Raw genomic sequence first — 16252 nt, 5'->3', positions numbered from 1 at the left:
AATATTGTGCTGAGTGCCGGCTACTTCCCTCGTACCTGGAACCAAGGCCTCATCACACCCATCCACAAGAGTGGGGACAGGTATGACCCAGCCAACTACAGAGGCATATGTGTCAGCAGCAACCTGGGAAAACTGTTCAACAGTATCCTGAACAAGAGGATCCTCACCTTCCTCACCGAGCACAACGTCCTCAGCAAGAGCCAAGCAGGGTTCATGCCGAACTACCGCACCACTGACCACATCTACACTCTGCACAGCCTCATTCAGAGACACGTCTACAATACAAAGAATGGGAAGATCTATGCCTGCTTTGTGGACTTTAAAAAGGCCTTTGATTCAGTGTGGCACCCGGGCTTATTCCTGAAACTGCTGGAGAGCGGAATAGGAGGAAAGATCTACGATGTCATCAAAAGCTCCTACACTGAGAACCGCTGCAGCGTGAGTGTGAACGGCAGAAGAACGGCTTATTTCCATCAGAGCCGCGGGGTCAGACAAGGCTGCAGCTTAAGTCCAACGCTCTTCAACATTTACATCAACGAGCGGGCTACCACCCTGGAATCCTCCTCAGCACCAGGTCTCACCCTCCACGACGCTCAGGTGAAATTCCTGCTGTATGCAGATGACCTGCTGCTGCTGTTACCAACCGAGAAAGGCCTCCAGGACAACCTGAAAATCCTAGAGAAATTCAGCTCCACCTGGGCTCTACCGGTCAACCTAAAGAAAACCAACACCATGGTGTTCCAGAGGAGAAAGAGAACATCAGACCAGCACCCATCATTTGTCCTCAACAACTGCGACCTCACAGGAACGGACAAATATACCTACCTGGGCCTAGAGATTCACCGGTCAGGGAGCTTCAAACAAGCCATAGAGACCCTGAAAGACAAGGCCTGCAAAACCTTCTATGCCATCCAAAGGAAACTCTACCATCTGAAGCCACCAGTGAGGGTCTGGCTAAAAATCTTCGACTCCATCATCGCCCCAATCCTCCTGTATGGCAGCGAAGTCTGGGGTCCTCACACCTACCCAGACTGGTCAAGGTGGGATTCCAGTCCAAAAGAAATATTCCACCTGGAATTCTGCAAGCACCTTCTCCAGGTCCATCGGAGCACCTCCAACAGTGCTTGTCGGGCCGAGCTGGGCAGATTCCCCCTACACCTAACAGTTCTAAAGAGGGCGCTGTCATTCCGGGCTCACCTGCATAGGAGCAATCCAAGTTCCCATCACCATAAAGCCCTGATACATGTAGGTGAAACAGAAAAACCAGAACCCTCAGAACAGCCCAGCCAAACCCAACCGGACCAGAACACCAATCACAACAACCTGACAAAAGCCGGAATCAGGAAGATGGCAGACGAAGGCCAGGAGAAGTATGTCAGTGACTGGAAGAATGATATCATCAGCTCACAGAAACTGATCATGTACCGGAGTCTACAGAGAGACTACAGACTGGCCCCATATCTGGAGAAACTCCCGGACCCCAGAGATCGCAAGATCCTGAGCCAATATAGACTCAGTGCCCACACTCTGGCCATCGAATGTGGCCGACACAGGCAGAACTACAAGCCCAGGGAGAAAAGACTGTGCCAACACTGCGATCAGGAGGCCATAGAGGACGAAACCCACTTCCTGCTACACTGCTCCAAATACTCAGCAGTGAGGGACACTCACTTCAGGAGACTCTCACATCTCTTCCCGGACTTCATCACCATGAAGGAGGAAGAGAAAACATATCCTGCTAGGAGAAGAAGAGAGAGCAGTGGAGATAGCAGCGCGGTATGTGAGCGAATGTCATAGACTGCGAGAAAGAGAACTATGATGCCATGGACTATAGCCCCCACAATGGATCTGCCCCATCCACCTTCCCTATGCCATGGGCTATAGCCCCCACCCTGGATCTGCCCCCATCCACCTCCCCTATGCCATGGACTATAGCCCCCACAATGGATCTGCCCCCATCCACCTCCCCTATGCCATGGACTATAGCCCCTACCCTGGATCTGCCCCCATCCACCTCCCCTATGCCATGGACTATAGCCCCCACCCTGGATCTGCCCCCATCCACCTCCCCTATGCCATGGACTATAGCCCCCACCCACCTCGCTTACAGCTCCTACCCAACATCCCCACAGTCCCTATCCCTATTGCCATTATACACTTGCTTTGGCAAAACTGATGTGTATTTGGTCCTGCCAATAAAGCTTCTTTGAATCCTTGTATATATATGTGTGTGTGTGTGTGTGTGTGTGTGTGTGTGTGTGTGTGTGTGTGTGTGTGTGTGTATATATATATATATATATATATATATATATATATATATATATATATATACACACACTAGATGGTGGCCCGATTCTAACGCATCGGGTATTCTAGAATATGTATGTGCACGTAGTATATTGCCCAGCCACATAGTATATTGCCCAGCGACGTAGTATATTGCCCAGCGACGTAGTATACAGCACAGAGCCACGTAGTATATTGCCCAGTTACGTAGTATACAGCACAGAGCCACGTAGTATATTGCACAGCGACGTAGTATACAGCACAGAGCCACGTAGTATATTTCCCAGCCACGTAGTATATTGCCCAGCTACGTAGTATATTGCCCAGCCACGTAGTATATTGCCCAGCCACGTATGTCACAGGTTAAAAAAATTAATAAATAAACATACTCACCTTCCACAGGCGCGTTGTAGTTCTGTCGCCTGTGTTGGGTGCAGGCGGCTGCTTTCGGTCCCAGGGTGTGATGACGTCGCGGTCACGTGACCGTGACGTCATGGCAAGTCCTTTTCGCGCAGGACCTGTGATGACGTCGCGGTCACATGACCGTGTCGCGGTCACATGACCGTGATGTCACGGCAGGTCCTGCTCGCGCAGGCGTGCAGGACTTGTGATGACGTCACGGTCACATGACCGTGACGTCATGGCAGGTCCTTCTCCCAGACCATCCTTGCCACCGGAACGTGCCGCTTGCATGGATCGGCCGGAGCATCGCGAGGAGCAGGAAAGGCGGCGGAAGGTGAGTATCTAATGATTTTTTATTTTTTTTATTATTTTTAACATTAGATGTTTTTACTATTGACGCTGCATAGGCTGCGTCAATAGTAAAAACTTGGTCACACAGGGTTAATAGCGGCGGTAACGGAGTGCGTTACCCGCGGCCCGTTACCGCCGGCATTAACCCTGTGTGAGCGGTGACCGGAGGGGTGTATGCGGGCGCCGGGCACTGAGTGCGGGGAGTAAGGAGCGGACATTTTTTTCCGGACTGTGCGCATCGCTGATTGGTCGTGGCAATGGTCGTGGGCGTTTTTGCCACGACCAATCAGCGACTTGGATTTCCATGACAGACAGAGGCCGCGACCAATGAATATCCGTGACAGAAAGACAGACAGACGGAAGTGACCCTTAGACAATTATATAGTAGATATAAAAAATTTTTTTTTTTTTTTTTAATCTCCCTCTTCCTCCATTAAAAATATCCATGTTAGGTATCACAGAGCAAATAAAGGTCCAGTCTATCAAAATATGAAAATGTTTAACCTCCATGGGAAAAAAAATCAAAATTACTAAATAACGACATAAAGCAATTACTACTTTATTTTCTTTAAGTCACATATACGGTATGCAAGTTTGCTTTCACCATTGTACTGACACAGAGATTCATGATTCCAGGTCACACAAAAAATAAATGGTGGACTTCATTGTTTTGTGTTTGTTTTTTTAATCATTTCTCTTTGCTTGGATTTTTTTTTCCTATTTTTCAGTCCATTATACGATAAACTGAGTGGTGTCAATCAAAACTGCAAGTCGTCCTGAAAAACACCAAACCCTGATATAGCGATATTGGCAGAAAAATTAAGTTATGGCTCTTTGAAGAAAGGGAGGAAAAAAACAAAAGCGCATAAATGAAAACTGCATCTTTAAGGGGAAAAACATTTATTTTCCATTTTTTTTTTATCCTCCTTTTGGACTTGAATCGGACTTGATTACTCAACTGCTACTTAAATACTGTAATTTTGGTATGTCTTGTAAAGTTACTGGTCCCCCTATAATGCCCTTGCCCCCCCACAAGGTGCATCACACTCTGATGTCCACTCTCAGAACATGCCTTACTATCCCCTTTCTGCAATGAGCCTTTCAATCCTTGCTGCCTCCCACAATGTTCCTTCTGCCCTTCTACAAGATAATTTACATTTTACCCTTCGCCACGACAGCACCCACTGGAGAGATAGGGATCCGCCCCAAGGAACAGGAAACCTACAAAAGAATAAAAGGGGCGGTCCGCCTCTCCTCCTCAGTTTAGGTTTCCTGTTCCCAGGGGACAGGATCTCTGTATCATCCAGAATTCAGAAGACCATACCTGGGCCAGGAGCATCCACCTGTGCGGTCTCAACGGAAGGGGATGCGGTCCAGATGCAGCGTCGGGGGAGATTCGGCGTATGTGATGGCCGGGTCCGGGAGAGGCCGCCCGGCCTCACTAGAGAAGCTCCGCGGGATGTGCGGCCTAGAAGAGGGCTCTGGACGCGGGCCGGAATATGGGGTCCGGGATACATGGCATGGTCCCCAGCGGCAGCTGCAGCCGGAATACTGCTCCATAGCGCTGAGGTGAGCGGCCGCACATGGGCAGCATAGTGTGAGTCACCATTACCTACCCGGAAGTGATTACAGCACTTCCGGGGCATTCAACAGCGGTGGGGGAGAGCGCGGTTTCACGCATGCGCAGTACACCGCAAATTAGAAGAAAAAACAAATACGACCGGATCTTCTTCTGCCTACTAAAGGGGATGGTTGCGAGCGCACAGGCGATGCACCATGTCATCCCCAGGCAAGAAAGTGGACCCAGCAGGTGATCCAGCCAGCAAGAGGTCCTCGGATGCCAGCCGCAGGAGCGATGCCACGGATTCAAGATCCAGGAAGGCGCTTCGGTCACCTGATCCGGTACCGTACAGCTTCACTGGGTGAGTGTAAAAACCCTCTGCCTATAAAGCTGACACTCTTTTCCACAATATCTTCTTCACCTAGGCCAAAAAGAAACAAAAATCCAAACACAAACTGTGCATTGTGTGATGAACCTCTCCCAGATTCCTACCCTAAAAAACTCTGCAACCAATGTATTACTGAAACCATGCAGAGTCCATCTATGTCTGTTACAGATATACGGGCCATAATCAGGGAAGAGTTAAGGCCCCGTCTCACTTAGCGATTTACCAACGATCACGACCAGCGATACGACCTGGCCGTGATCGTTGGTAAGTCGTTGTGTGGTCGCTGGGGAGCTGTCACACAGACAGCTCTCCCCAGCGACCAACGATCAGGGGAACGACTTCGGCATCGTTGAAACTGTCTTCAACGATGCCGAAGTCCCCCTGCAGCACCCGGGTAACCAGGGTAAACATCGGGTTACTAAGCGCAGGGCCGCGCTTAGTAACCCGATGTTTACCCTGGTTACCAAAAAAAACAAACAGTACATACTCGCCTTTCGGTGTCCAGGTCCCTTGCCGTCTGCTTCCTGCTCTGACTGACTGAGCCGCCGTACACTGAGAGCAGAGCGCAGCGGTGACGTCACTGCTGTGCTCTCACTTCTCACTGTACGGCCGGCAGTCAGTGAGAGCAGGAAGCAGACGGCAAGGGACCTGACGGACATCAGAAGGCGAGTATGTAGTGTTTGTTTTTTTTTACATTTACGCTGGTAACCAGGGTAAACATCGGGTTACTAAGCGCGGCCCTGCGCTTAGTAACCCGATGTTTACCCTGGTTACCAGTGAAGACATCGCTGGATCGGTGTCACACACACCGATTCAGCAATGTCAGCGGGGCCTCAACGACCAAAAAAAGGTCCAGGCCATTCCGACACGACCAGCGATCTCGCAGCAGGGGCCTGATCGCTGGTACGTGTCACACATAGCGAGATCGCTATGGAGGTCGCTGTTGCGTCACAAAACTTGTGACTCAGCAGCGATCTCGCTAGCGATCTCGCTATGTGAGACGGGGCCTTTACAGGCCATTACACAAGCCAATGCACCCCCTAAGAAATCCAGTGAAGAGAAAATAGTATCCAGCTCTGAGTCTGATAATGAGGGCGTCATCAACTCAGACTCCTCACATACGTCATCCTCTTCTTCAGTACCGTCTGACATTCAAGGTCGGTCTTGTTTTCCCCTTGATGGGGTTGACAACCTAGTAAAATCCATCAGGAATACAATAGGTTGTGAGGATACAAAAGATGACCAAACAGCACAAGACATCATGTTTGCAGGGTTAGCGGAGAGGAAAAGAAGAGCCTTTCCAGTAATTCCTGCTGTTAAGGCATTGATAAAGAGGGAATGGGAAAAACAAGACCAGAGAGGTTTTCTCCCGTCAGCCTCCAAAAGGAAGTACCCCTTTAGTGACGATGAGCTAATATGGACTAAGATTCCTAAAGTGGACGCAGCGGTCGCCTCCACTTCAAAACAATCAGCTTTACCGGTTGAAGATGCAGGCCTACTCTCTGATCCTCTGGATCGGAAAGCGGAATCGTCATTAAAAAGATCATGGGAAGCTTCCACGGGCATATTTAAGCCAACAATTGCCAGTACATGCACTGCTAGATCCATGCTTGTCTGTATTGATCAGTTAGATCAACAGATTGAACAGGGAATCTAGACAAAGATTGCGGGATGCGATACCATTAATTAGAGGGGCAGCAGCATTCATGGCTGATGCATCAGCTGACTCTCTACGCCTCGCAGCAAGATCAGCAGGTCTAGTAAATAATGCCAGACGTGCGTTGTGGATGAAGAGTTGGAAGGGGGATACACAATCGAAGGCCAAGATCTGTGCTATTCCGTGTGAGGGTGAGTTTCTATTTGGAAAAGCTTTGGATGAGATCCTCAAAAAAGCAAAAGAAAGGAAAAAAGCCTTCCCTGACCCCTCAATTCCTTTCTATAGGAAGACTTTTAGGAGGAGACCGTTTGGGAAAAGAAGGCAAAATGAAAGACCGTCACGGTGGGCCACAAGAGAGGGAAAACAGAGTGGTACTATGTTTAAAGGCCCCCTCTTCCGTAGAGACAATAAATATTAAGACACCAGTCACCCCAGTAGGGGGTAGGTTAAAATTTTTCTTTCCCCAATGGCAAAAGATTACGTCAAATTCCTGGGTTCTAAATATTATTAAAGAAGGGATTAAAATAGAATTCTCCAAATTCCCCATGATTCTTTTATTTTAACAGCCCTCAGCTCACCAATACAACAAAGGGCCCTTGAACTAGAGATCCAAAGTCTCATAAATAAAAATGTCTTAGTTAAAGTACCAAAGGGACAAGAGGGTAGTGGGTTCTAGTCTCCATTATTTTTAATCCCTAAGCCCGATGGTTCATTCCGAACAATTATAAATCTTAAAAAACTCAATACGTTTATTAAAAATTATACGTTTAAAATGGAATCTATTAGATCTACCATTAAGCTCCTTTATCCAAATTGTAAAATGGGCGGCATTGATTTGAAAGACGCTTACTACCATCTCCCTATCCATAACAGATATCAAAGATACTTCAGAGTCGCAGTAAAACTCGAAGGGGAGATTCATCATTTCCAGTACACGGCCATGCCCTTTGGTCTTTCCACAGCACCAAGAATCTTCACCAAAGTAATGTTAGAGGTGACGGCCTACCTTCGCCAAAAGGACACTTTAATCATCCACTATTTGGATGATTTTTTAGTTGTAGGAAATTCGTCCCTTCAGTGTGCTGAACGTTTAGCTGACACGGTCTCATCTTTACAAAACCTAGGCTGGATCATCAACTCCGAAAAATCCAGATTTATCCCACTTTCCCTCCAGATATTTCTAGGGTTCCATCTAGATTCCACAAAACAAAGATGTCTACTCCCTCAGGTAAAAATATCTCTAATAGAGGGAAAAGTAGCTGCTGCCATTCACAAACCCCGAATGTCCCTGAGGGAAGGAATGTCCTTATTAGGATCCCTTTCTTCCTGTACTCCAGCCGTCCAGTGGGCACAACTCCATACCCGAACATTGCAACACCAAATTCTTCGGGAACAGAGAAAATTCCTAGGGCACCTCGAATCAAAAATAACGTTATCACAGGAGGTCCTAGCTTCCTTGGTATGATGGCTAGATAATAAGAATTTAACGGGGGGTGTCCCTTGGGTGATAACGCCATCCCACACTTTGACTACTGATGCTAGTCCCCACGGGTGGGGCGCACATATGGGGGATAATTTCTGCCAGGGAATATGGAATGAGAAAGAGATCTTATATTCATCTAATTTAAAAGAGTTGAATGCAGTAAACTATGCACTGCGTCAATTTCTCCCACAGCTTCGAGGAAATCATGTCAGAGTCTGTTCAGACAACACGACGACGGTGGCTTATTTAAACCAACAAGGCGGTACTCGATCAGACGCTCTAATGTCTTCCGCAAAGAATATCTTGATCTTGGCCGAAAAGCATCTGTTGTCCCTCTCTGCGGTCCACATCAAAGGAGAGAGCAATCAACAGGCAGACTTTCTAAGTCGACACACTCTACATCAAGGAGAATGGTGTCTGAATCCTCACATTTTTCACAAAATAACATTATTATGGGGCAGGCCCCAGATAGACCTGTTTGCTACGAAACAGAACAGACAAGTACAGAAATTTGCATCTCGGTCCTGTGCAGACCACCCGGACATTCTAGATGCTCTTCAAATACCCTGGCAATTCAAACTGGCATATGCCTTCCCTCCGATAATTCTGCTTCCACAAATAATACGGAAAATCAGGGAAGAACAGGCCAGGATAATATTGATAGCTCCATTCTGGCCCAAGAGACCATGGTTCTCGTGCCTGCAATCAATGTCGGTGACAGATCCATGGGTCCTTCCCTCAATCCCAGACCTACTATCTCAGGGACCTTTCTTCCACCCCCAAGTGGACAACCTCCACTTGACGGCCTGGAATTTGAGAGGCAGAGATTAATTTCTAGAGGGTTCTCAAAAGGTCTAATCGATACACTCCTGCTTAGCAGGAAACCATCTACCACAAAGATTTATACTAAAATATGGAAAAAGTTTCTTCAGTTCCATACAGGTTCCAACCCCTCAGAAGTTCCAATAAGACCTATCTTAGAATTCCTACAAAAAGGGAAAGAGTTAGGTCTTTCTGTTAATACACTGAAGGTCCAAGTATCTGCTCTAGGCGCCCTCTATGGCCATAATGTTGCTGGGGATAAATGGGTGTCCCGTTTTATCTCGGCCTGTGAACAAGTTACTCCTGTTCACATACCTAGAGTTTCCACTTGGGATCTAAATCTAGTCTTAGACTCTCTAACAGAACCTCCATTTGAGCCTATAGATACAGCATCTCTAAAACACTTATCGTTTAAAACGGCCTTCTTAGTAGCATTAACATCGGCTAGAAGAGTCAGCGACATTCAGGCCTTATCAATAGATCCACCTTTCCTTCTAACATTTCAGGACAGATTAATTTTAAAACCAGATCCCTTATATCTCCCTAAGGTTGCAGGAAAATTCCATAGATCACAAGAGATACATCTTCCCACTTTCTTTAAAGACCCCTCCACTCCTGAAGAACAAAAATTTCACACTCTAGATGTCAGGAGAATAGTTTTACAATATATTGAAAGAACTAGTAGTTGGAGGCAGAGTAGGGCTCTGTTCATATCCTTCCAGGGCAAAAAGAAGGGGTATGGAGTTACAAGAGCCACATTACCCCGTTGGATTAGAGACGCTATCCAACTGGCCTACTCCATGAAAAATAAAGAACCTTCGGAGGGCATTAAAGCACACTCCACCAGAGCCATGGCTTCTTCCTGGGCCGAAAGGGGAAACGTTCCAATTGAGGACATATGTAAGGTGGCAACTTGGTTGGCTCCTTCTACTTTCTATAATCACTACAGGCTTGATCTTTCATCAGCTTCTGACCTACCCTTTGGCAGGACTATCCTCAGCACGGTGGTCCCCCCCCCCTAGGTGTTGGTCTCTGGAAATCTCTCCAGTGGGTGCTGTCGTGGCGAAGGGTAAATAGCCGGATTACTTACCGGTAATGCTCTTCTAATGAGTCCACGACAGCACCCAGTCACATCCCTCCCTAATAAACAAATTGAATTACTTCTATTGAGTATATAAGTTTAAGATATATATTTGTAAATATTTTGACTAATACTGGCGGTCCTCCGGGTACTCTGAAAATTAAACTGAGGAGGAGAGGCGGACCGCCCCTTTTATTCTTCTGTAGGTTTCCTGTTCCTTGGGGCGGATCCCTATCTCTCCAGTGGGTGCTGTCGTGGACTCATTAAAAGAGCATTACCGGTAAGTAATCCGGCTATTCCTGCTGCGCTCCTCCCACAAGGTACTATCTGTCTCTGCTACCCCCTCCCACAAGGTAACTTCTGCTGCTAAATCGTCCAAAAAAGTGTTTTACAGTCTTTCCCGTCACACAAAGTGCCTTACCGTCCCTGATGCATTCCTTCTACTAGGTTCTTCATCATATTCTCTCTTGTTTCTTACCCTCCTGACAGTGAATCCAATGAAGAGTGAGGACATAGTCTCCAAATTCAAGGCTGAGGAAAGTCAACAGGTCTGGCTTGGATGGAAATGAAAAATTAGAAAGAGAATGACTCTAAACTGAGAAATTCCATTTGTGAGTCACGGGATAGAATAATAGATTCTGTTTTGGACTGAGCTTAGTTCTCATAACATATTTATAAGGTAATCGTGATTTTGATATAATTTCTATGTGTTAACCTTGATTTGGCATCTATGCAGCGAGCATGGTTTTCGGATTGTATTTCTGTACTGAGCTTGAGTCTGGTTCTGTATCTGTAAACTATATGTCACGATTCTACCCCTCAGTGTAGTCAGTGTATCTAGGATGCAGTTGCGGACTACTCAGCTGTCCATTCTGGTACAGCAACATGCTGAAACTTTCAGTACTTTGACAGCTCAGTTGTCCAGTCTGGTGCAGGAGCTGTCAGTGTTTTGACTGACAGCTCAGCCGTCCAATCTGAGACTGGGAGGTGTCTGCTGTCTCCAGGTGTTCATTGTCTCAGGCGATTAACTGGGCTGTTTGTATGTCTGGCAAAGGTCTGGGACGTTCATCTTTTGTGTGGTTTGTATCTCTGTGCCTTGTGTTTTCTTTGTTGATCTTTGGTTGCATGACCTTGGACTTTGTTTAACCCCTTTGCTCTGATCCGCTATATTCCTGGTATTTTGATCTCGGACCGTTACCCAACTACACCTTTCTCTTCCTTCAGTTGATGTACCCTCCTGGCTTTTGATCTCGGACTCCTTGACTATCCCGACTCACAGCTTGTCCTTGAGAAGTGACTCAGCGTCACACTTTTTGGCATTGTCTTTATGTATGATCATTTTACTAATGCTCCAATGATGCACTGAGTATCAGTTGTTTTTTTTCTGTTATAAGCAGGGCTGTGGAATCTGTGTCCACTTTGGTGGAGTCGGTATAAACTGGATGGACTCTATAAATAGATAATAAATTGGTACAGTAGTATAATGCAGTATGTGATTTAATTTATCATAATTTGTGAAAGTTATGAAATGTCCTATAAATGTTTGTTCTGTTCCTGATCTCGGCTTTTAGTTGAGATGAATCTGTGCTGCACTTCAAGTACATGCTCACAAGTGACCAGGGCTGTGCAATTGGAAGTCACAGAAATGTCGGCGTCAGAGGTTTGACTTACCTACTCCACAGCCCTGTTTACAAGCGTTATTCAGTTACTGTAGCTGTTTACTGTGCCTGGTTCTGGAATTTTCATTTATGTCCTGGGCGTAGTTCAGGTGCCGTATCTCACTATTGTACTCGGCTTGTTGCTATATTTATGATAAATGCCACTTATGATACTGTATCTACATGCAATTGAGTAGAAACAAATTGATACTATAGATTATTTTACTATAAGAATCATTTGTAATGGTGTTATTAAAATTGTTGGATGATTTGTTTACTTAACCCCTTTATATATCCCAGTACATGACTCCTGTCACAATAAATGCATGCATAGGATTTCAGCAGAGGTAACACTGAAGCTAGCCATCAAATCTGTCAGAGGATACATGCTCCTGACTACTCAGCCCCACCAATAGAGATCTGAGCACCAAATTTGCATATAAACTAAAGTGCAAATTTCAGAAAACTACCAGAATTTTCAAGTAAATATATGATTTGTCTTAAAGTGACCCTGCCTGCTGGATTGTGCTCAGTAACCTACACGCAGTGTCAGGTTAGCGTTGTTATACTGATTACCATCATACATGGGATGATGAAATCCGTCTTGTGGTTGTTGTTTAATCTTTATCTTCAGTTAATGATATGCTCGTGCTCCAGGGCAGCCTGTGAGGAGGTCTTCATGTGGTGCTCTTTATTAGGTATTCATCAGTATGGCTTATGACAGGTCACCGATCCCTCAGGGACCTGCCCCCTATTTTATATAATGAATAATAATGTTTATAATTTTTTATTTATATAGCGCCAACATATTTCGCAGCACTTTACAATTAAGCAGGGACATGTACAGACAAATTCAATACAAGTTAAGACAATTTAAACAGTGACATTAGGAGTGAGGTCCCTGCTCGCAAGCTTACAATCTATAAGGAAATGGGGGGGACACAATAGGTGAAAAGTGCTTGTTATTTCAGGTCTGGCAATTATAATAAATAGGGATTTTCATATAAAGCTGCATGATCTGGTCATAAGCCCATGTGTTTAAGTGCAATAGTCAAGTATCAAGTGCAGTTATCATGTGCATGGAGGGTGTGGAGACAGATGAATAGTAGGGTGCAGATTTGGAATAATATTTGGAAGGAGGAAACAGGGCAAAGTTAGTTTACTGAGTAGTTGATGTGGTAGGCTTGTTTGAAGAGATGGGTTTTTAGAGCGCGCTTGAATAGGTCTAGGGAAGTGCATTCCAGAGAGCTGGCGCAGCACAAGAGAAGTCTTGGAGACGGAGGTGCGAGGTTCGGATTACGGGGGATGTTAGCCTTAGATCATTTGTAGAACGGAGGGCACGTGTAGGGCGATAGACAGAGATGAGATATAAGGCGGTGCAGAACTGTGGAGCGCTTTGTGGGTGAGAGAGATGAGTTTATACTGGACCCTGTAGCGAATGGGTAGCCAGTGTAATGACTGGCACAAGATGGAGGCATCGGTGAAGCGATTGGACAGAAATATGACCCTGGCTGCCGCATTCAAGATGGATTGGAGAGGAGAAAGTTTGGTAAGAGGGAGACCGATCAGAAGAGAGTTGCAGTAGTCCAGACGAGAATGAATAAGAGCGACAGTAAGAGTCTTAGGGTACCGTCACACAGTACCATTTTGATCGCTACGACGGCACGATCCGTGACGTCGCAGCGATCGTATGATTATCGCTCCAGCGTCGTAGACTGCGGTCACACTTTGCAATCACGGCGCTGGAGCGATGCCGAAGTCCCCGGGTAACCAGGGTAAACATCGGGTTACTAAGCGCAGGGCCGCGCTTAGTAACCCGATGTTTACCCTGGTTACCAGCGTAAACGTAAAAAAAACAAACCGTACATACTTACATTCCGGTGTCTGTCCCCCGGCGTTCTGCTTCTCTCCACTGTGTAAGCGCCATAGCCGGAAAGCACAGCGGTGACGTCAGACGTTTACCCTGGTTACAAGCGAACACATCGCTGTCACACACAACGATCCAGCGATGTCAGCGGGTGATCAAGCGACGAAAGAAAGTTCCAAACGATCTGCTACGACGTACGATTCTCAGCAGGATCCCTGATCGCTGCTGCGTGTCAGACACTGCGATATCGTAACGATATCGCTAGAACGTCACGAATCGTACCGTCGTAGCGATCAAAATGGCACTGTGTGACGGTACCCTTAGTTTCAAAGGTGAGAAAAGGTCGGATTCTGGAGATGTTTTTAAGGTGCAGGTGACAAGAGCGAGTGAGTGATCGGATATAGGGAGTAAAGGAAAGATCGGTGTCGAATATGACCCCAAGACAGCGGGCATGCTGCTTGGGAGTTATGGTTGAACCCTCCAGGGTAATTTCGATGTTGGGTAGAGTGAGGTTAGTAGAAGGGAGTAACACAAGTAGTTCAGTTTTGGAGAGATTTAGTTTCAGATAGAGGGAGGCCATGATGTTAGAGACAGCAGACAGACAATCCTTGGTATTTTGTATTAGGGTAGGGGTGATGTCTGGGGAAGAAGTGTATAATTGGGTGTCATCAGCATAGAGATGATACTGGAACCCAAATCTGATTGTTTGTCCAATAGGGGCCGTGTATAGAGAGAAGAGGAGGGGGCCTAGGACTGAGCCCTGCGGAACCCCGATAGTAAGGGGACGAGGAGAGGAAGAGGAGCCGGCAAAGGATACAGTGAAGGAGCGGTCAGAGAGGTAGGAGAAGAACCAGGAGAGGGCTGTGTCCTTGAGGCCTATGGAGCGGAGCATAGTGAGAAGGAGCTGGTGATCCACAGTGTCAAATGCGGCAGAGAGATCCAGGAGAATCAGCTGAGAGCAATAACCTTTGGATTTAGCTGTTATTAGATCATTAGAGACTTTAGTGAGGGCAGTTTCAGTGGAGTGTAAAGAGCAGAAACCAGATTGTAAGGGGTCGAGAAGAGCATTATCCGAGAGATAGCGGATTAGACGGGAGTGGACCAAGCGTTCCAGGAGTTTAGAGATGAAGGAAAGGTTAGAGACTGGTCTGTAGTTAGCAGTGCAGTTCTGGTCCAGGGATGGCTTTTTAAGTAAAGGGGTTATGATGGCATGTTTAAATGAGGAGGGAAAGATACCTGAAGAAAGAAAGAGGTTAAATATTTTAGTCAGGTGAGTGGTGACCACTGGTGAGAGAGACTGCAGGATAGGTGAAGGAATGGGGTCACTGTTGCAGGTTGTAGGCCGAGCAGAAGCGAGGAGCTTGGAAACTACTTCTTCTGAGACAGGCTCAAAGATGTCTAGTGAGCTTGAGGTGCGGCAGGGAATGGGATCCAGGCACTGAGGAGATTGGGGTGAGATATCCTGATGGATGTGGTTGATTTTTTCTAGGAAGTAAGTGGCCAGATCCTCACCACTGAGATTGGTGATGGGGGCCTGTACTTTAGGTTTCAGGAGGGAGTTTAAGGTTTCAAAAAGTCGTTTTGGGTTGTTGGATAGTGAGGTGATGAGGGTGGTGAAGTAGGATTGTTTGGCCAGATAAAGGGCAGAGTTATAGGTTTTGAGCATGAACTTATAGTGGATGAAGTCTTCTGCTAAGAGAGACTTTCTCCACTGCCGCTCTGCACACCTTGAACAACGCCGAAGAAAGCGTGTTTGCATAGTGTGCCAGGGCTGCCGTTGTCTGTGTCGGGTCTTTCTGCGTGTAGAAGGTGCTGCTTCATCTAGGGCATTCTTCAGTGTATTATTGAAGTGTGACAATGCTAAGTCTGGACAGGAGAGGGAGGAGATGGGGGCTAAAGATGTGTGGAGATTGTCCATAAGCTGCTGGGTATTAATGGAACGTGTATTCCGATAAGTGTGGTAAGTGGGGGTGTCCTGAGTGAGGAGACAATTCTTAACAGAGAAGGAAAGAAGGTTGTGGTCTGAAAGCGGGAGAGGGGAGTTAGTAAAGTCGTGCAGCGATCCGGGACGGGAGAAAACCAGGTCCAGAGTATTCCCGTCCTCATGTGTAGGAGAATTAGTAAACTGTGAGAGGCCGAAAGAAGAGGTTAGAGAAAGAAGATGAGAGGCAGATTGGGAGACGGGATCATTGATGGGGATGTTAAAGTCTCCCATGATGAGGGTGGGGATGTCACAGGATAGAAAGTGAATAAGCCAGGTGGCAAAGTGGTCTAGAAACAGGCAGGAGCCTGGAGGACGATAAACAACCGCCACCCGCAAGGAGAAGGGCTTAAAGAGTCTGATGGCGTGGACTTCAAAGGAAGGAAATGTAAGTGAGGGAACCGGGGGGGGGGGGATGACCTGGAAAGCACATTGTGATGAAAGGAGCAAACCAACACCCCCACCCTGTCTGTTTTCAGGTCTGGTGGTATGTGAAAATTTCAGCCCACCAAACGAGAGAGCGGTAGCAGCGGTGGTGTCTGAATGCTGGATCCAGGTTTCTGTAATAGCCAGAACGTTAAGGGAATTAGAGAGGAAAAGATCGTGAATGCAAGTTAGTTTGTTACACACAGACCGAGCATTCCAGAGTGCATATTGGAAAGCTATAGGAAAAGGCATGCACTGAATGTTAATAAGATTAGCAGGGTTTCTATAT

This window comes from Ranitomeya variabilis, chromosome 2 (assembly GCF_051348905.1).
Source record: "Ranitomeya variabilis isolate aRanVar5 chromosome 2, aRanVar5.hap1, whole genome shotgun sequence".
NCBI classification, from domain to species: Eukaryota; Metazoa; Chordata; class Amphibia; order Anura; family Dendrobatidae; genus Ranitomeya; species Ranitomeya variabilis.
This window is presented reverse-complemented; position numbering follows the sequence as displayed.